Here is a 21076-nt window from a genome sequence, read left to right as displayed (position 1 = left end):
GTGGTGGGGGCAGGGCAGAGGGCGCTGCTGCGGCCCTGCTGTGACTAAGAGTCTGCTGGAGTTTTGCAATCCTGGGTGCCTCCCTTCAGTGTGTGTGTACACAAGCTCAGGGCGGGGAAGGGGAAGGCACGGCCCTGGGGAGAACACTGGCAGGAGGGGGGGCAGAGGGACGAGCCAGGAAGAGAAGAAGTGAGTGAGGGGAGAGAGCGGGCGGAGAAGAGATGGGGGGGAGTGGGGACAGAAGTGAGGAGGAAGGAAGGAGGGAGAGAGGCGAAGAGGAGGAACGGAGTGCGGGAAAGAGAGGAAGGAGTGACGCCAGGGAAGAGGGGGAGGGCGAGGTCCGGTGAGGGGGGGGTAATGGAATAGAAAGAATATGAGAGGAACGAGGGAGTAGAGGAGAGTAAAAAATGGAACACGAACGAGGTGGCGCAGTACACAGGGAAAGGAAAAAGAGGAGAAAGAATAATGCACAGGAGAAGGGGGGACATGAGGACCCGGAGGGAGCAGAGATGGTGAGGAAGACGGAGGGAGAGAAAAAGAGGAGAAGAGAGATGGAGAATGCGAAAGTGGACATGCGACTCCAAATGAGTGGTCTAACTAACCCCCCCACCCCGCCCAGCGCCTCACCACCAACAACCCCACCCCTCACCGTGACTGGAGGTGCTATATGGCCTATAGGGAACTCGGGAAATTTCCCGGAGGCCTCTGCACCTGGCACTCCCCAGGGAGGCATTTCAAAACCTTATCATTGTGAAAGGGGTGGGTAATGGGTATTTGGCTAATGCTGCGGTTGGCACCGAGTGCAGAAGTCGAGCATTTAAAAAAAAATAATAATAATAAAGTAGAACTTCTTCTCCCCAAAGAGATATGTGTTGAAAAAGTTTTTCAGTTTTCTGAGTGTTTCCTAACACGTCAGATTATTACGTAGCTAGCATGACGTATTGTCTTTGTGTGGCCGTCTTAAAATGCCTTCTGCCTGGCGAGGAGGAGTGCTAACATGTTGTCCTTGCACCACAAAACGTCCCCGGGTGAAAGCTTTCCAGCATGAAACCATGCATTTTATACCCTCTCCAATTTTGGCAGATAAGGGAACCGAAGCACAGGGAGACATGCTGTAGAAATCTGCCAAAGAGCACACAATGCAGACAAAGGGGAAACGGGAGTTTAGAAAGCATGTCACGTGTTTATCATATGTCTCTTTTTTTTAATCGCACGTTTTAACGTTTAAAAAACGGAGGGTTGTTTGTGGTCTGTCCATGCATTAAGCCACGAGTGCTGTGAATGACATACTTTTTAGTCAATGTTGAAAGTTGTGTGATATCATGAGTAATGCGTTATTCGAGAGGAGTGCAAGTTGCCTAGCAACCTTATCGGCTGTGTACTAGGACCTCTGCGGTTGGGCATAGTGTAGCCTAAACGTTCTGAACGCTTGACACCGGAAGCCCTTTATTCGCTCTGTCAGAATTCAGATACAGAAGCAACACCTCCTCGCTGGCCTGAGGCTTGCGCTGCCGCTCCCCCGGGCCGGCCGCGGGCTGCAACATTCATACAGGGGACAAAATACACCTCCGTATCTAGGCCCAGGGCCAACCAAAAACACAAAATGCTGGTGTGGTGTGGGACCATTTTTTGGCCAAAGTGGGACCCTTATTGGCCCATGTGGGCCAGTTTGATGAGTTAATTCACACTGCGACTAGTAGTTTTGACCAGTGTTGCTGAATAAATATTCTTTAAAATATACAATTTGCATGTCACTTTATCAAAAAGCTCCGCCTGGGTACTATTCAAACAGTATCACAAAAGGAATGAAAAGCCATTTGCAACTGCGGGCCACTTTTTCTTTGGTGCCTGAGACAATTGCATGGCCCAGTCTGACCCCGGATGCTAGCTAGCCTTTGTTGCTGACTGTGTGCAGTTCGGAAGCACCCCACAGTGTCTTTGTCGAGGGCATAGGGCAGGGGCATTGGTATCCCGAAAGGGGCCAGGGACAGGCGGTGATGTGTAAATTTGCTGTAGAGGTGCTGTCTGGAGGGAGGGACTGATGTTACTCTGTGAGATGCAGTAGTTGTTCTTCGAAGAGTGTGATTGGACGTGAAGTGTTGGGGCGCACAATTAAAATAGCGTGCCAAGGGCAAAAACCAGTGGCACAACCATTACACCAGGGCAACAAATTCATACAAGCCCACATCAGTAGCCCACAGTTTGGGATCCATCCAGATTCCTTCTGCCGCTACAGCCCTCTCGGTCTTGCCCGGCCGACAAGGCACCAAACTTTCTGCTACTGCAGGAAATGTGGAACACAGGGAAGGCGTCTTTTGGTGTAGTACCTCAGGCTTTATTTATAATTTTTTAATATTTATTTTGCATTTTTAAAGCGCTCACACTCACAGCCCAGGGGCATCGAGGCGCAGGCGCTGTTAAGGGAATATGTCTCTTAGTTGCGTATTTATAACGCGCTTAATACCCGTAGGTTTCTAAGTGTAGGCCCAGGGATCGAACCTGTGTTGCTTCATGCCGTCTTGTTTCCAAGGCGGGGTTGCTAACTTAGTACGTGCATAGTATTTAGCTTAACTCAACCTCTCTTCCTAACACCTTTCTTAAGCGGTGTCCAAAAAACTGGGATGCCTTTTTTCATCCAGGCCAAGTTTCAAGACAGTTGCAAATACTTTTGCTTGTAATTGTAAAGAACATATCAGTAGTATTCACAGACATTTGTGGGACTTGATTTATTTATAAACGAGCACAGCGCACCAAAATATAATTAGAAAAACTGATCAACAAATCAAGTGATTGTAATTATAGGCCTCTGTAAACGACCTAAATTCAGTTTGCGGGTTTGCTTATTTGTGGCACGCATTGGCAACTTGCAACTCCAATTAAGCTATTAACTCTCAGAAGACGGCTTTGATAAACACACTGGCAGGCTTTTCAGGTGCAAAGTTTGATAAGGCCTGATTAAAGTGAGCTCAGAGAGTTCCCATGAGCAAAGGCGTTGCTAGGGAGGGTGCAGGGGTGCCAAGGAGGCCATAGCCCTGGGTCCTCTTTTCTTTATAGCCCTGGATAGAAGCTCAGGGGGCAGGGCTGCCTACAACCAAAATGGTAGCTAGCCCAGAGTCCCGCCAGTCCTGACATTAGCCTACCCCTGGATCTTTTCCAGCCCCCCCTAGCAACACCTCTGCCCAATAGCGCAAACTAAAAATGGTGCCAGGGTTGGTGTTCTTGTTGTATGTAAACAGATACATGCTTCCAGATCCCCCAAACGCTGCACCTAGGGAGAGGAGGGGAGTTACTAACTTACTGGGGGCTACTGGAGACCAAGTCCTGGCACCTCTACTGTGTACAATGCATAAGAGAGGCGTATGGGCTATTTCAGACAGAAACATAAACCAATGTTGCCAGAGAAGGGAGAAATCCTTCCATCCTGCGTTGGAAGGAGATGGGAAGGGTAACGGTTCATATTGTTTTCAGAACCGCCCATATGGTCAGTTCCATACTACCAGTTTCCCTATTGCAAGGTGCCTGACGCAGGCATTCCGGGTGCCTACCTTTAGCAATATGCTATTAGTATTTATATGAAATATACTGTGTTTATTGGGTTTTCATCATCCTAACTTTGTTTCTTGTTGCAGGCAGGTCGCTGTTCAAGTATCCACTCTAGTCAAGCCTTAGCAGAGGTACCAACAGCCAGCCAGGCGAGCTCATCCCTGTGGGTAAGTAACCACTTGTGACTGTATATCTTTAATACAGTGTAATGTAAGGTGGTCCTGTTTGGCACACTCAAACCACTTGGGCGACCTTCATTATGCACACCTTTTGTCTCCCACCCAGGAGCACAGCCTCCCTAGACTCCAGTGCAGCCTATAATCAGCAATGATCAGGCAGGACTCCTATCCTATTCTTCTGCACACAAATTAGAGTTCGAGAATCAGGCGCTCTCCTCTTTCAATCCGGTCAAGTTTTGTTATTGTGAATTTGCAAATTCCAGACCTAATGTGTGCTAGGGCAAAAGGAAAACCTGGATTATACCTCTCACAAACACGTTTGTGGGGTGGAGGGTAGGATGATTACACAAAGGTGTGCATTTGTGTGCACTCAGCAGGAATTCACTTGCTGTAAATATGTATTGCTGCATACATCATTGGTGTGTTTCATAAGTTAATTACAATGCAGTTTTCCTTTTTGGCTACTATTTTTTCCGGAGACGTCAGACCATAATACAACGTCCAGGCCACTGCTGGCCAGGATAAATAAAATGAATGAATCCAGTTTATTTACCATGCCATGGGACTGGATTACTGTTGGACTCAGCTGGATATTGTTCTTTTTTTGGGGAGGGAGGGTATGGTGGGGCTGGGGAACAGTCAAATCTGAAAATGCTGACATTGATCTAATTGAAAGTACTTGTTTACTCTTAATGAAATGCTATTTTGGATGTTGGCAGCCAGGTTACTTAGACCTACTGTGATAAAGGCAGGAATTTGATGCCCATATAAGGTAATTTTATTTTTTAGGAGAGAAATGGATTCAAAAAAAAGAAAGGGAGGAGCAGAAAAACTAAGAGAAAAGAAGAAAAAGCGAATTGAAGAGGAAATCCGGCAAAACCAAAAAATTGAAGATATGTTTACAGGTCAGACTATCAAAATGTCACATGGTATTGCTGGGAGAAAAGTGGAGGAGGGTGACCAGGCATCATATTCAGGTACAAGTGTTAAACCTGGTTCTTCACTGGAGCCATCAAGAGCTCAAGATGTGAGAACAGAGGAAGTGACAGAAGCCGGCGTCTCTGCAGTTATTGGTGACATAACTGAGGCAGATGGAGCAGCAACTACAATGTCAGCAATCTTTGAAGGTGCCCCCCGAGAGGAAGTGTTGGAAACCAGTGTGCCTGAAATAATTGAGGATGTCCGTCTTGAGGGTGTGGCAGCCAGTGGTGGTACCAGTCTGTCACAAACAATTGAAGATTCCCCCAAGGAGGAAGTGTTGGAAACAAATCTGACAGAAATAATTGAGGATGTCCGTCTTGAGGGTGTGGCAGCCAGTGGTGGCACTAGTCTGTCACAAACAATTGAAGATTCCCCCAAGGAGGAAGTGTTGGAAACAAATCTGACAGAAATAATTGAGGATGTCCGTCTTGAGGGTGTGGCAGCCAGTGGTGGTACCAGTCTGTCACAAACAATTGAAGATTCCCCCAAGGAGGAAGTGTTGGAAACAAATCTGACAGAAATAATTGAGGATGTCCGTCTTGAGGGTGTGGCAGCCAGTGGTGGTACCAGTCTGTCACAAACAATTGAAGATTCCCCCAAGGAGGAAGTGTTGGAAACAAATCTGACAGAAATAATTGAGGATGTCCGTCTTGAGGGTGTGGCAGCCAGTGGTGGTACCAGTCTGTCACAAACAATTGAAGATTCCTCCAAGGAGGAAGTGTTGGAAACCAGTGTGCCTGAAATAATTGGGGAAGACATCACCCCCCCAGAGGAAGTGGCAGGTTCTAGTAATTCAGTAGAATCGTTATCTTCTTTACCACATACTGAAGACTCAGGGAACTGGGGTGTGCAGCAAAGAGCACAGAAAGATGATCCACAGGTGGCAGACTATTTGTTTCAACGTCCAAAACCCGATCAACTTTCCCATTTCTTTCGGCACCATCCAATTCAACCTCCCAAACATAGACGCATTAAAGCAGAGTTAGCATTTTGGAGAAAAGATGGGAGTAAACGGCATTGGTTAAGTTACTCTGAAATACAAAATGCCCTTTTTTGCACAGTTTGTTTAGCCTTTACTAAACGTGGAGAGAGGGGTCTTTTCATCAACGGAATGAAATTTACCAGCGCATTGCAGAACATGAGGCAGGCCAAGGTCATCGGAGGTGCACGGATTCATATATGATGACCTTTTCAGGGGTCGACATAGGCGGTCTACTCTTTCACCAACAGAAATTAGCTCGAAGTGAGAAAATCAGAAAAAGGAGAGAAGTATTGGAGCGCGTCATTGAAGTTGTAAAAGTCATTGGGAAAAGAGGGCTCAGTTTTCGTGGGAAATCAGAGTCCACGTTTGAGCTGGATAACGAAGACCTGGATCATGGCAACTTTCTTGAAATGCTTCTGCTCCTAAGTAAATTTGACAGACCTATAAATGAACATATTGAGGCCATTCAAACCAAGTCCAAAAAGAAAACCGGGCAAGGACGTGGTGCTTTTGTGACAGAGACTACAGTTGGGTATGTGATTGAAGCCATTTCCAAACTGATTAAATTGGTAATCAGTCAAGAAATAAAGGAAGCAGGACTATTTTCCATTCAGATAGACTCAACCCAAGATGTGAGTGTTACCGACCAGTGCTCTATAATTATTAGATATGTTACAGACACTGTACATGAACGCCTGCTAGCAGTAACCAACTGCACTTTGTCTACTGGAAAGGGGCTGTTTGAGTTGGTGCAGAGTGTTATCAAAGATAATGGTCTTGACCTACGCAAGTGCATTGGAAATTCAACCGATGGTGCATCCAATATGCAGGGCCAGTACAATGGTCTCACATCCTGGCTCAGTAAGGAATCCCCTGGTCAAATACATGTCTGGTGCTATGCACATGTATTAAATCTTGTACTTGTAGAAGGGACACAAGTATCAAATGAATCCACGTCTTTGTTTGGCCTGTTAAACTCCTGTGCCGTTTTTTTCCGGGAGTCCTACAAAAGGATGGATGTATGGCGTGAGCTGTCTGTGGAAGGCCGAACAATCCAAATAATAGGAGAAACAAGGTGGTGGGCAAAGGATGCAGCACTACGGAAGGTTTTTGGCTCCTTTAATAACCCAAACAAAGCAATGTTCATCGATGTGGTTGTAGCACTCAATAATATTTGCTCAAATACAGATAAATTCAATACAAACATCCGTTACCAAGCTTTGTCTTTCTGAGGCTCTGTGCAAATTCCAAACCGTGCTCACAGCCCAGTTATATCTCCAAGTATTTAATTCGACAACCCCATTATCTAAGTACCTCCAGACAAGCGGAATGGACATCCTCCAGGCACAAAGAATGGTCTCGGACACTACAAAAACGCTTGCTTCACAGTCAAGAAATTTTGATTCTGTGTACTGTGCAGCAGAAACATTTGCAGAATGGGCCAATGTGGGATTGGATGAGAGAGGCTATGATAAAGGAGTGGAAACTGCACTTCCAGAGGGGAGAGTGTCCCACAAAAAGAGGATGCCTGGAATGAATGCAAGGGATGAGCCAATCACCTTGGCTAAAGACCGGTTTAGAGTTACTGTACATAATGCCATTATGGACAACATTCTTCAAAGCCTAACTAGTCGGTTTAAACCCCACTCATTTCTTGCCGCAGATATAGCATGCCTGGATCCCAAAAATGTCAATGAAATTCTACCCGACAATGCTCTTACAAATATGTGCTCCTTGCTTGAAAGACTGGATGACTCCATAACGCTACAGGGGTTAAGGGAAGAACTCTCAGACTTTGCAAGCAAGTGGACTAAAATGAAGAGGACACTACCAGAAGAGTATGCCTTTGACGCCCTACATGGTGAAGATCCAGCACTACAAGAAGAATATGGAGAGCTACCTAAACATTTAGTACAGAAATGCAATACATGCCGTAACTGTGCAGTATGTTGCTACGCAATTCTAAAAAAGTATGAACTTTTTAGTAGTGCTTACCGGCAATTGTATTTGGCATACAAGTTCATCTTGACCTTATTTTGCACACAGGTAGCGTGTGAAAGAAGTTTTTCGAAATTGAAGAATATTAAAACCCGCCTAAGAAACCACCTCAGCCAGGACAACCTTGAATCCTTTATGCTCATGTCTGTGGAGCGGAAATTGCTTGTCCAATTGCAAAATTCAGACATAATCGACCTGATTGCACAAAAAAGTGCATTGTTGAAGGGACTCTTGATTGAGTGATTTTTCAGGATTTCCACCAAGACTTTAGAGCCAGCTTGTCAATGCATGCAACAATGTTCTTGAAGGCAAACAGCCTAATATCGTCTTTTAAAGTAAAACAAAACATTTAAGCTTTGATAAGTCACCAACTAACATCTTAAAAACTTACTGTATAGCACCTTCAGGATTCACATTTGACCATCACTGCAATCACTAGGACCTTGACTTGGTTCAGTTGAAATGTGCAATACATCATGTACTCTGAAACCATGATGATGTGTCCAATCAAAGACCAAAGTCGGAAGGGTGACACAGTACTTAGAATCAAAAAGTGTCTGTGAAGACGGTACCATTCATCAAGACAGTGTTAACATCAGTGAGGACAATATATGAATCATTCAGCTTTACCTCTTAGTTTATCATCAGATTTAGAGTCCAGGCCAGCTACATGACTTTGAACAGAAAAATACTTTCCACAGATGATAGGGCTGGGGGCCAAGATGAGGCGCCACCCAACAAGCAAGAAAGGCAAGCAAGCAATATATAGTCAGTCCAAAGACATTGTAATAGTGCCAAAGACACAGCAACAACTAAAATGCACCCCAAATGGACAATCCAGACTTTTAAAAGACTTCTCTCTGCCCTTTTTGTATGGCAACCACCCAGCAAACTGTTTCCCAGCAGCACGAGCACCTGGCCCCAGAACTACAGGAAGGCCACTTTGGGAGTGGCACATCATCGTTCGTGCCCAGGAGCAAAGGCACAGGGCTTGTGCTCAAGTCCTTTTGCTGAGAAGACATGCCTCAGAGCAACTCCGGCTTCATATCATTGCGAGGGGCCACGCCCCACCGGATCGACATCCCGGCCCCTCGCCTGACACAGATAAGTGCTGCAACGCTCTGCATAACCACTGGGAGCAGTGGGGTCGCGCAGGGGGGTCCAACCAGCCCCACCAGACAGAGACAACTGGCGACTGCTTCCTGCAAAGGTAACTGTACCAGTAAAACACTGCATGCCACGTAACAGAGCACAACACTAATCAGCGCTTCCCAGCCATGCGCAGCACCATAAATCATTTGGATAGCGATAGCGGGCCGGCTTGCTAGGTGTGTGAACACAATTTCAGAACACCTTCCTAAGGCGTTACTATTACTGCTTACTCCTGCATGCACTAACACTTTACCACCACTTTCCAGAGCCACATGCGGCCCTACTGTGCATGTTTAGTAGCCATGTGCGTACGGCGCCTCTCTAAATCTCTTGCATGTGTACAAGCATGTGAACAGCAACAGTGGCAGTGTTTGATATGTGCACTAATTGTAGCACTTTATTGCAGCATTTGAACAGCTACTACGACACATCCTGGCACAATGAAATTGCAAGAGACAACAAGGGACACCCTGGTGACAACTAACCTAAGCTAAGTGCTGCACTACCTTATGTGTGTTTATTATGTTGTTGTGCCTTTGTATACTGCTACAGTGATATTGTATATGTGTGTAGAGTCAGAAGCAGAGACGTGTGTTTCGATGAGTGTAACAGCTAGCTGGATGCATGCGCAGTGATCAAAACCTTACCCTCGCATCCCCAACCTATCTATAAGTAACCTCTCCCTAAACCTCATTCCGGTTTCCCTACCCCCGCTCCTATCCAACCATTGTCACCCTACCCTAACCCTCCTTCCCTGCTGGGGTTGCGGAGCCCTGTATAAGCATTGACTTGCAGCAGGTCCCAAAACCGCAGTGGGGGTGGTTGGTTCATGCCACTCCTGCGCCTCGGAGCTGTGGACGGACCCTGTCACAGAACTGTATGCAAAGTAATGTTATTTTATGAGTTGTGTTGTAATGTAACAGACACATGAACCCTCAATATGTAGCATTTTCTGTAAAAGTCATGAATTTACGCGATTCACGGATGATGGTTTGAGGGCCACTTTCTTTGAGGCGAGGGGTGGGCCACTTTTTTGAGGTGAGGGGTGGGCCACTTTTTTTTTGTTGTCCGGGCCTATTTCTTGTCCCAGTCCGACCCTGCACATCTCTAATGAAACCATATGTCCAGACCTCCCGGTCTGCTCTAAGATCTGCACCTGTGGTTGTCGACGACCAGCTAGAATACAAAGTGTCCTGAATATGTGACTCCAGGTACAGAGGTGGTCAGCTAAAGTGTCTGGTGGAGTGGAAAGGCTATCCACCCAGTGAACGCACCTGGGAACCGGTCTCAAACCTAAACGCCCCCAGGCTACTTCAAAGGTACCACCTTATACACCCGGGCAAACCCGGAGGAACAGGCCTTCGGAGGAGGCATGCTGTCATGAACCATCGGACGCGTCCTTTCTGGACTTCCTGGTCCCTGACCCATAGGGGCTTGTACTCAGCAGTACTCCCAACATGGCCGCTGAACGCGGAATACTGTTTACCAGTTTCCGCGCCGTACACATTACGTTCTATAAAGCGGACACACCCCTGCGGTCATGCGCGTCTCAGCGCTACCGCTTGTCGTGGCTAGACGTGTGCTGCCGTAGTTCGCTTGTGTTTTTCCTTTGGTTCTTCGTTCCCGGTACCCCTAAATTCCTCCTACTTCATTCCCCCTCCTTTTTGTCCTCCTTGCATCCCGGATCTCTGTGCACTTGTCTTCCGTGTGCACTCTTCGCTGTTTCCTGGATTTCCTCGGACTTCCCGGACATCTGAACGTTCCCAGGACTCGGAACGCTGAACGCACGCTGGAACCCCAGGACCTGCACGTTGGGTTATACAAGACCCGAACTCTACGAAAGAAGACTCCATCAAAAAACTCCAACAAAGACAGGTGAGAAGGGGGGAAACCCGTGACAAATCACCACACCCATTCAACAAAGAATGTGTACAATGCTGACGCACCACACACACAAGGCAACAATGTGAAACCTACTTGCAACTAGTGAACATACTTTTGTTGCAAGGCCTCCAGCCATACATCCAAGGCGCTATGGGCTTACCAAACACAACACAGCCTAGTACACCCTATGCGAAAATGCTCATGTCATGTGCAATCCACACCCCATCTGCAATTGAGCCTACCAGCACTCGCCACAGAAAGAGGTCGCCTCAGGACCTGTTGTGCTAATGAAGGCTGTCTGCAGTCGCCATGCACATTAGTCACCTGAGGAGGTACCCGCAAATTGGCGCAGTACGCAAGGATACACTCCCACACCCTTTCCATCCCCTCTTCCCAACACCATATGCCGGAAAGCATGTTTTCCAGCCCCTTTCGGCACCGCACTATCCTTGGCTACAGCATGGCGCCGTTACCCAAAATTATGACGCACATCGCGCTTCCCTCCAGCCAACCACTGGGCATGTCCATTCTCTGCCGACATCACGCCACACTCTAGGCCAATCAGACCTTTGAATGTGGAGCGAACAGGTAAATGGGACCGCGGCGCCAGATAGCAGTAATTTTCTGATACGTAAATTTTACGTGCCTTAATCAAGAAAATACAGGACTGATTATCACCCAATTTACAAAAGTACGCTTTCGGGACCAAGCCGCCGCTGCTCCTGCTGCAAATTTGATGAAAATCCGTCCAATGGTTTGGTCTCTAGGCGTGCGCAAAGTGTTTGTCCATTTAGTCTATGGGAAAAAAAATGTTTGGTATCCCCCCCTTATAACTTTGGCCCCCCTGTACGAAACCTCACCAATCTTTCCCAAAACAATCAGAGCGGCCCATATACTTGTTTTGCAAAGTTTGAAGCGAATTTGTCCAAGTGTAACGAAGTTATAAGCCTTCCAAAAAGTGGCCTTCCTATGGGTTGAGCAACTTAACCAGTACTACATGCCCCCTAGCGCGGGCCGTGTTATATTTAATTAATATTTTTTGTATTTTTTTCCGTATTATGGTTCTTGCATAAATTGCACAGACGAAGGGATGAGTCGCAACCCGCGAGGACCGGATTGAAAAGCCATGTGTGAGAACTGAGTAGGTTATCAGCAGCCGGCCTGGAGAAATTCCTGCCCACTCCCCGTGGGACGCCAAGGAGACGAGACGGCAGAGTGGCAGATTGTGGGAGAGTCGGTGCTAGATCAAAGCAAAACATTGTTCGAACAAATCCCATTACTGAGCAGGCCTGGAGTGGCCATTTTTGATTTACCTATAAGAACACGAATGAGGCTAACAATTGCAATGATATTTTGTCACTTTCCTGGGCACTGAACCTCCGTATAGAAGACATTGAGATCCAAATCAAACATGCAAGCCTTTCCCGAGCCGCGGGTCCGAACTCTTTATCCAATGCCCTTTTTAAGGGGAATCCCGTGCTTTGGGCAAAGATCTTATTTCTTCTATTTGAGGACATTGTTAGAACCAAAATAATTCCCACTTCCTGGCACCTATCATATAGTATACCGATTTACAGAAAGGTGACTGGAAGTTGGCAAAAAAACTACCGTCCCATAACTATTTTGGACGCAGATTCCAAAATATTTGATGGTTTAATACTAACAAAAGTAAAGGAGTGGATGGAATGGAAGTCGATCTTGCAAACTCAGCAATATTCAGCAGGGTTTCAGGAAATCCTCGGGCACTGAATTAGGGGGCCTACTACTAACAATATTGCAACACAGGGCCTGGAAAGTAGGTGCGCTGCCCATCTACTTAGCAGCCATTGATTTAACTATGGCCTTTGATTTAGTGGATAGGGACATTCTTTGGAACAAACTGAAATCACTTGGAATGCCAGGAAACATCTTATCCATTCTTGTCCATCTGCATCGGAATTCACAGATTCAGATCAGGCTAAATATGGATAGTCTATTGTCCTCCCCGATTAAAATTACGAATGGACTAAGGCAGGCGTGCATATTTGCCCCCACTCTTTTTAACCTTTGTTTCTGATGCAGGACAATGCCTAGACGAGAACGCTTTCATACCCCCCCAAAATAGAAGGTACCACTGTAACGGATGACTTCCTCTTAATAGATCAGTCATCAAAGGGACTCCAGCGTATGATAACGGCCTTCAAATCTTATACGGAAGATAATCATTTATGCATTAATGCCACCAAAACGGTTATTATGAAATTATCCAACACTAAAAACAGAAAGGTTAACGCATGGTTTATTAATCAGGAAAAACTTGGTCGAACCGACGATGAAATATTTGGGTTTACCAATCTTTAATCGCATTATCAATATCGGGAGTACCTTCAACAAAAGATTTCCCTTCGAATTGCTCAAATGAGAAAGGTTGATAATAAATTTGGCAGATTTTCCATCAAGCCTATACTACGTTACTTTACAATGAAAGTTATTCCAAAAATAGTTTAGGTCCTGGAAATTTTCCCTGATGCCATAGTCTCTGAACTTTCTAAAATAGAAGCAAAATTATGGAAAACTATAATGTACTGGGTTCCCAATCAGTTCCCATCGGAGCAATTCGGTATGAGCTCGGTTTACTTTCTTGGGATTACTGGGTTTTGTGGCGCAAGCTATCTCTATATAGAAGACCGGTTAATGACTCTGGGGACAATTTGTATAGAATCTTGGGCCACAGCTTAAAAAATGGGAATTCTGGAATTGACATATTGCTTATGCTACAGAGATTAAGCTTGGAAACCCTGAAAAATCTGGGTCTTGTTGCCAATGACTTTATAAGCAATCCACTCTGTGTTAAGAAGGTGCTACAATGTGCGGACTGGACCTCTACCATGGATAAATTGGTGGCCACTAAGCTTTTCTCTCAACTGGTTACAAGTCAGAAACATCTGGGTCAGCCGGAAGCATATTTAATAAAACTTAGGAAACAAAACCTTACTTGATGGAATTATGAGATTCTGATTAAATGTTTGCCGTACGGGAGAAATACTTGAAATAAGAGCATCTAAAACTCAATCTGAGAACCCAAACATGCACTTTTCATGTAGATTTTGCCAGCATCTGACCAAAAAGGAATCAGCAACATCTTTTATTAGATTGTAAGCCTAAATGTATTCACAATCTAGATTGGGTTGATTCTGACCCGGTGTGGTGGGAAATGATGCATGGCTCTGCCATAGCCCTTAAGATAGCAGTGGTGCTTTTTCTGACTTAAGTATGTGGGGTTCTGTCGACTGTAACTGGTAAAATGCCCACCAATTTAGAACATCTGCCCGAGGAAAGGACTGCAGATTAATCTGCCGTCCAACAAATGCTACTCCAAGAGTGAAAAGGGAAACCCAGGTGCATTTTATTAGTTTGGGCTTAGGAAAACTATTTTAAGGGCTGCATATTCTATCTAAAGAATGTAAATTGCAAAGAATCTTTAGAAGGATGGACAGAAAGGAAAAAAGCATCTTCTTTCACATATTATATCTTACTTGAAGAAAATTACTTGTGGTCGTAATTAAGATGGCTCATGTTGTATATTGATGGCAGAAGGAAGTCCTATCTTATTTTTTCTTTTTTTCTTTTGTTTCTTTCCTTGTTAGAAATGATTTAATTGATGATTTGTTTTAAAATCGTGTAAATATCTTATGTGTATAACTTTGAAGTTTTGTATTCTTACACTTTGTAAAGGTTTGTTTACAAACCAAAGACAAATACATTTTTTTTTTAAAAAGAATGTTGAAAACATGATGAGGGGGTTCTAACTCGATGTTTTGATTATCGAGGAGTGTTAAGCCATTTGGGCTGGGATGGAGGGCACGTAAAGAAATTGTGATTTGGCCTTTAAGGGCAGAGAATACAGTGTGGACGGTGCACCGAGCATGCTCTTATTGATGGTGGCAAACCAGAGAGACTGGTGGAGTGGTTTGAAAATAGTCACAGTTTTGGAGAATTTAACTGAAAATTGACAATAATTGTGAAATCTACAAATTGACATGGTATTCAAATGTCAAAAATCCTGATTTGAGGTCAAGTTAGTATCGGCAGTCAGAATGTGACGTGCCGCCATGCAGGATACACCCCTTCAACCTTTGTGTGCAAGTCCCGTCTGCGATATCAAGACAAATATGAAAGGAATGGACTCTCAATAGGAAGTGCAAAATGGCAAAGCCCTGGCCCCAGGAGGGCAGTCTTTCCAAATATGTGCTGCAACAAATGACCACATATCTACAGCCTGCCTATAAAGGGAAGAACTGAGTAACAGATTAGCTATATTGGAGCTATGGAAAATGTTTCAGGGTGGGGAAGAGGACCCACCCAATGAAAGAGTGGATCCTGAGCCAACACGATGCAGGTGGCGAATCGCCCACAGCTCCTCCTCAAACCACAGATCCCACAACAGAAAGCCTGTGACTTCACCTCGTGAAGGAATTTGAAGCAACGGCAGGACTACCAACCCAGTTTATGCACCACCCACTTATAGCAGCGAGATACGGTTTAGCGGTGCGAAGCAGGCAAATAAGATAATGGAGGCTATAAACGACAAACGCAAGGAGTACCAGTGATCTGCAAGCGAAACTGAGAGGAGATGAAAAGAGGATATCGGGACATAGGGAGGTTAACGAAGTGTCAGTCCCGACACACAAGTGGGTAGGAGGACTATTGCTGAAATTGGATGGAAGGGCTGCGGGCGAGCCTAGACGTATGTGAGGGGACGTTCTGATTTGTAAAGGGACGGAAGAAGAGGACATAGAATGGGCAGCGATAATGGAGTAAGTGGAGAGAGGGGAGAGAAATAAATGAGAGTAGCTAAAAATGGAAAAAGAGAAGCTGGAAGACAAGGAAAGATAGAGGAAAAGACAGAAGGGGAGAGAGGAAAAGGTGATGAGGAAAGCAGAGAAAGAAAAAGAGAAGCAATTGCAATTGAAGACAGAAGAGAAATTTGGAAATTGAAAGACTTGTGAAAGAGCATTAACACACAGAGCACGAGGAGAGGGATAGGAGACAGGAACGGGAAAGGGACCGAAGTAGAGAAAGACGCCACAGCAAGGTAACAGATTTCATAACAAGACTGACACGTCGATGAGGAAGAGGGGATACAAAGAAGAATGTGGACACTGTATAGGGCAGGAGAGATAGCACCTCTGCCCTGAGGACAAGCAGAAGTACAGCAGGGTCTCCATCTAGGGAGAAAACGTTTCATTGTACAAAGTGACAGGTAGATGGCAGGGGAAACGCATGTTAAGAAGTCTTAATTTTGAAGATGAGGGAGGAGAGGACGGCGATTATCCCGACCATGGGGTCAGATGAGGAATTAGGGGACAGTGAGGATTAAGGGAGGAGGCCTTGCAGGGGGAATAAGCCAGAAATAGAGAGACTGTGGGGAGAAGAAGACGCTGAGAAGACTAAGGGAGAACTCGAAGGATGCCTGGAGCGTCCTAGGGATAGGTAGCATAGCGCAGACAAATTTACCCCATATGAACAGAGGCTCAGAGCCTAACCGGGACTCTCCCACTATCCTAGTATCAAATTCTTAAGTCTCGCTGCCTCTGTTACTGTGCCCCCATTTTAGGAATCTCAAAGCTAGCTGTTGTTGCATCTGTTTCTGTGCACCCATGATAGGTGTTTCTCCCACTGTCCAGGTGTCACAATCTTAGGCCTTGCTGATTCTGTGCCCCTATTCTAGGAATCTCAAAGCTAGCTGCCGCTGTTATGTCCCCCTTGCTTTTGTCCCCCCCTGCAGGTTCCCCCACTGTTGTTGCATTTGCTTCTATATCCCCATTGTAGGTATCTCTCTGCTATCTTAGTCTAACATTCTTAAGTCTCACCGCCTCTACTACTGTGGCATTTGCTTCTGTGTCCCCATTTTAAGTGTTGTTGCATTTTCTACTGTGCCCCGATTTTGGGTGTTTCTCCCGATATCCAGGTGTCATCCTAAATATCGCTGCATCTGCAATTGTGCCCCCATTCCTGGAATCTCAAAGCAAGGTGTTATAGCATTTACTACTCTGCACCCACTTTAGGAACCTCAAGGCTAACCATTGTTGCTTTTGCTACGGTACACCCATTTTAGGAATCTCAAAGTCAGGTTTTATTACATTAACCACTGTGCCCCCATTTTAGGATTCTCAAAGCTAGCTGTTGTTGAATTTGCTTCTGTGCCCTCATTATAGGCGTTTCTCATAATATCCTGGTGTCACAATCTTAGGTTTCGCTACTTCTACTACTCTGCACCATTTTTAGGAATCTCTATGCTTGCTGCTGCTACACTTTCTATTGTGCCCCCATTTTAGGTGTTGGTGCATGGTCTACTGTCAGTGCATTCTAGGAATCTCAAAGCTAGCAGTACTTACATTTGCTGCCGTGCCTCCATTTTGGGTGTTTCTCACGCTATCCAGGTGTCATAATCTTAAGTCTGGCTGCTTCTGCTATTGTGCCCCCACTTTAGGAATCTCAAAGCTTCTACCCCCATTGATACAGTAGCAGTGTTTCTCCCGCTTTGCAGGTGTCCCATGTCTAGGTAACCATGCATGTACCACCGTCCCAATTCTAGTTATCAAGCAGCTACTGCATCTACTAGACCTGAGTGACTCGCTCCTCCAAAAACCCAACCCCAGCACTCCTGACCCGTAGTGACCCACCCAACCCTGTTAAACCCCACCTGCCGCAATGCTCCCCTTCACAACCAGTGCCAACACTCCCAACAGGACAAAAACCGAGTGAGAACCAACTCTGCCCTGCGCCCGCACCGATGACCCTGCAACTACGCAGGCACTCAAAAACCCAATCAACACACAACCTTCCCACTCTGACTCCACAACCAACAACCGAAAGAAACATTATTTCAAACAAACACTCTGGGCCCGTTCTACCACTGCATTGCTAGCACATTCATTCTCAAACCCATCCACACACACCACCACCCCGTCTACCCTCACCCCCAGAAACATCACACACTCCGACACCCCACTTCCCTCATGCGCTCACCACACTGCCACCTTTGTAACTCCTGCATCCCCAAACTCCATCCATACACAACCATGCCTCCCAACCCCTAACCCCAGAACCATCCCCCACCCCGACCCCACACTCCTCTCACACTCTCACCTGACTGCTGCCTCTCTAGCTCCACAATTTTCAATCTCCATTCACACACAACTGCGCCTCTCACCCCAACCCCAGAACTATCGCACACTCTGATGCCCTAATTTCCTCACGCTCTCATCACACCACATCCTTCCCACACACCGGAGGAGCTACCTGGCACACCACAAATCATCCCCCCTTCCACCTGCACTGAGGCCCCGCTCTTGGACGACACCTCCACCTGGCCACATTCCAAGAATGACAGTCACCCCTACTCTAGCGCTCCAAACACAACCCCCAAACCACCTGAAGACCCCACCCCATAAATCCCACGCCCCACCCCTCTCAGATACGCAGACATCACCAAGAATCACTCACACCGCTACATCCAACTCCCAGGCCAGAGGAGCTCGCTGGTACTCCTTACACAACCCCCCCCGCCACTTCCTTCGCACCTCTCGCTCCCTGCAGATCTTCTCCTTGCAAGATCTTTACCCCAGCCCACAATCCCCCCATGCCTCTGCCAGAACCCTGCAGTCTTCTCCCCTCAATCCTCACCAATCAATTGTTCAGGGAGAGGTCCATGTCCCTTCACTAACCCCATTTGTCCTGCTGACTAAAGACACACCCCGCCCCTCCAAACCCCAACCTACCTCAACTCACCAATTCCCCACCTCCCGACAATACCCGGCGTGCCCCCAGCAAACTCTCCCAGCTCACACCACACAACCCCCTAGCCACCACCATTTCATCTGCCCATCCACGCAGAACTTCACCCCATAGACCTTCACCCCAGCCCACAGTGCCTCATGGCTCAGCCAAAACCCTGCAGACCCTTCCTGCCCCCAAACATCACCAAGCACCCTTTCACTGAGATGTCAATGTCCCTCCTCCAACCCCATCATCCTGCCGACAAACCCACCCTCCAACTCAGTACTACCTCACCTCACCCTTTACCCACCGCCCGCCACTACCTGGCGGCCCCCAAACAGGCCCAACCCACCGATACCTCCCCTCCTCTCCCCCTCCCCTCTCCCCTTAGCTAAACCACTCACTCTCCATCAGCCTCACCCCTCCTCCCCCTCACACACACACTCCCCCCTACACCCCAAAACATCCCCCATCCACCCCCTTCCCTTCTCTCAGCATGGCACAGCTTGCTCTCTCCAGAACTATTGCCTCACCCCTCCCCTTCGAAAAAACCCCTACCCTCTCTCACACACCACCTGCACCAAAAAAAAACAAACTTAAAAAGAATGACCGGCCCTCACCCTGAACCCTTTGTGCCTCTCCTCACCTACATCGGTCCTCCATCGCATCCACCCACAGCAAAGCTGTCAGGAACTCTCTATCAACTACCAGATTGTCACTCTTCAGACACAACGCCTCACCTACCACCTCCTCATCTCCACCTCTCTCCAGACCTGCAACCAACCCACCATCCAGTCGACACCCACCCACGGCACCAACACCACTCACTGCCCAACCCCTCCTTCCATTGAACTACCTCCCAGCCACTGTAAGCTCGCTTCCTGCTTCCACCCATCCACAGCTCCTCTCCCCCCCCAAACATCATTACTGAATACTCAAAACTGCCTGGCCTCTCCCACCACCAAGCCCCCTGCTACACCTGACCTCCACCCCAGTCCCCCCTCACTCCGCTGGGCCCACCAGGCCCATCATGCCCATCCAGTCACAAACACCACTACAACCACTTCCCCCCACCAAGTCGTCTGGCTCTTATTCAATGCCCACTCTGTGGCCAGAAACCGTCACAGCATTTTCTTTCTTTTTTTTTTTCAAACTTTGTTTTATTAGCATTTTCATAATAGAACAAACGGGCATGAAACCTTTTCAGCAAAGATAAAAAACAATTATACTTATAACAGGCCCGGTGACCCCACCCCCCCACCTACTCCCCCTGCAAACCCACCTCCCCAAACAAACGTAGTCCCCTTTACACCTGCTTCTTGTGAGGAGACGCATAGAGAGCTCAATGTATCCGGAGCTTGAGAAAGAGTCTGAGGGTTGACTGCATGTGTGGCTGTGTAATGTCCGCCGTCTCCCGGGGCGTGGGCGCCCGTTCCTTCCGTAACTCTACCCTGTGGATCAATGAATGTCCCATCCCCATGTCTGCTGTACCCCGTACCAGTTGGCTTGGAATGTGCTCAGACCATTGTTCATCATTGCCGTGAGTTTATCCATCAGGAACATGTTTTTAACTTTTTTTAACCAGTCCTCCTTTGAGGGGGCCTCCGGGCTTTTCCATTTCTGGGCCAGGGCCACCCTTCCCGCCCTCAGCATTGTTTCCCACATTCTTGGGTATCTGGCTATGTCCGTGTCCTCAGGGGGGAGGCCCAGTAGCATTGTTAGAGGGTTTAGGGGGAGCAGTTCCTCCGAGACTTCCGCGATCCAGCCTCTAAGAGATCTCCTCCTCCGCCAAGTCCCTCCAGAAGGCACGGAATCTCCTCCTTTCCCCCAGGTTAACAGTGTTCAGAATTCTGTACATCCCCGAGATCGCCCCCTTCATGGTGGTCACTGTATCCAGGAATTTCTCAAAGGGGGTCAGCTGTCTTTTCAAATTCTGTCCCCAGGATTGGTCGCCAAGGATTCCCTTCAAGCAGAGATATTCAAATATGGTGAGGGAACCCTGCCCCAGGGCCTCTCTCAATTCCTCATAGGGCAGAAACTCTCCTTCTCTAAACACCTGCCCCGCCCACTCCAACCCCGAGTCGGACCAGGACTGTGCGTTGCGGAACCCCCTGCTACCCAGTTTGAGGGGGTGTCCCCAGAGCGAGGACATCGGTGACGGCCATGTCGTTAAGTGGGCCGTCTGGGGGCCTTCCTTCCAGATCGCCCAGAGGACTCCCAAAGTTGGGTGTGATTTGAGTCTGTTCGGGATGAATTTGCTTGAGGCCCAAAGGAGGTCCCGAACCTTAAGCAGGTGAGCGTCCATGTCCTCTAGATACGACCAGTATGTGCCCATCCCCTCTTTCATATGTTCCAAAAGTACGCGCAGCTGGGCAGCGCGGAAGTAGAGTTGAAAGTCTGGCAGCCCAAATCCTCCCTCCTCCCTCGGCAAGGTCAGGACAGCCTTTGCGGTTCTCGGGGTCCTACCCTGCCATATAAATTCCCGCACCGTGTTCTGGAGGACCATGAAGGTTTGGTCGGGGACTTTAGTCGGGAAGGCGGTAAAGAGGTATAGCAAACGCGGGAGTATGTTCATCTTCACCGCTGTCATCCGGCC

General features: G+C 47.2%; 1 long non-coding RNA gene across 1 annotated transcript in view; it reads left to right on the top strand.

Moving 5' to 3' along the window:
- The window catches only part of LOC138491393 (uncharacterized), a 163424-nt gene that overhangs the window by 1712 nt on the left and 140636 nt on the right, over positions 1-21076 (top strand). The window contains exon 2 of the long non-coding RNA XR_011275995.1: positions 3630-3710. This is a non-coding gene — a long non-coding RNA (uncharacterized lncRNA). The remainder of the gene's footprint in view (positions 1-3629; positions 3711-21076) is intronic.

Source organism: Ambystoma mexicanum, chromosome 10 (genome assembly GCF_040938575.1).
Source record: "Ambystoma mexicanum isolate Mex_15411 chromosome 10, UKY_AmexF1_1, whole genome shotgun sequence".
Taxonomy (NCBI): Eukaryota; Metazoa; Chordata; class Amphibia; order Caudata; family Ambystomatidae; genus Ambystoma; species Ambystoma mexicanum.
The sequence above is the reverse complement of the archived record's forward strand: the minus strand, read 5'-3'. Positions and strand labels throughout refer to the sequence as shown.